The sequence below is a fragment of the Octopus bimaculoides genome, chromosome 20, assembly GCF_001194135.2.
Source record: "Octopus bimaculoides isolate UCB-OBI-ISO-001 chromosome 20, ASM119413v2, whole genome shotgun sequence".
NCBI lineage: Eukaryota > Metazoa > Mollusca > Cephalopoda > Octopoda > Octopodidae > Octopus > Octopus bimaculoides.
This window is the reverse complement of record NC_069000.1, coordinates 3,856,741-3,858,022: the sequence shown is the minus strand read 5'-3', so window position 1 is coordinate 3,858,022 and position 1,282 is coordinate 3,856,741.

Here is a 1,282-nt window from a genome sequence, read left to right as displayed (position 1 = left end):
TATATATATATATATATATATATATATATATGTGCATATATACACATATATGCGTTTGTGTGTGTGTGTATGTGTGGGATTATATTATGTATATTCTCAAGTATAAATATATGTTTACATATATGCATGTATATAAATAAATAAATATATATATGTATATAGACAGAGAGTGAGAAGATGGATAGATGGATGCATAAATATAGTAAGAGAAAGAGAGATTAATGGCAGAGAGAATGAACAGGACAGAGGCAGGAAGAGGTAAGAAATAGAAAGAAATCACTGGGAAAGAGAGAAAGAGGGAGAGAATTAAAATGAGAGAGAGAGAGAGAGAGAGCGGGACGGAGGGAGGGAGGGATTACACAGAGAAACAGGTAAAGTAACTAACCGATGAAAAAAGGAGAGAAAAGATGCATAAATGTGAGAGAGGAAAATATGGATTCTTTGAACATAATTATGGGAGTAAAAATAGAAGGGAGGACTTGTAGAAATAACATAACCAATTGGAAAACCTTAATCGAAATGTTTTCCTTCAGGAACAGATTTCTTTGATAGGAAAACTTCTCAGAGAATGAATTTTCTGCTAGCAGCAAATGTCCATACGCACGCATTCCTCGAGATAGCATTTGCATAAAGCCATTAAAATATTCCATAGAAATCGTACGATTACACAGAACATAATGGGATAAGGGATGCCTTCTGCGTTCGGTAGTGGAAATCCTTCTAACTAAAGCAGATTGCAATATTTGCATGCTGTCAGTGCAACATTAGAAATGTTTTCATAATTCTCAATTGCAATGCTGCAATTTCAATGTATGTTTGGTGGTTGAGTAATGCGAGCACAACATATGTGTACATGCGTTCATTTTATCAAGTTTTGAGAAATATGCTTAAAAAAACGAACGCAGACAAACACGCACTACGCACGCACACACATGTATACATGTCCATATATGTATGTATAAGTACATAGATAGATAGTTTGTTAGGTAAGTGCATACATAGGTAAATAAATATACGTCTCTCTTTTTTCCCCTTTCTCTCTCGCTGTACACACACACACACACACACACACACACACACACATGTAAATAACTATGTAATCAATCATACGTCAAATAAAGTGTCGATGCGCAGACGCATATTCTCAAGCATAAACACGCAGATATTGAAACATGTAGCTCATTAAAAGTTTTGGTGTTGCGTGCATACTCAATACATTATGATAAGCAAAGACTTGTTTCTAAATAATGTTCCGGAATATATATATATATATATATATATA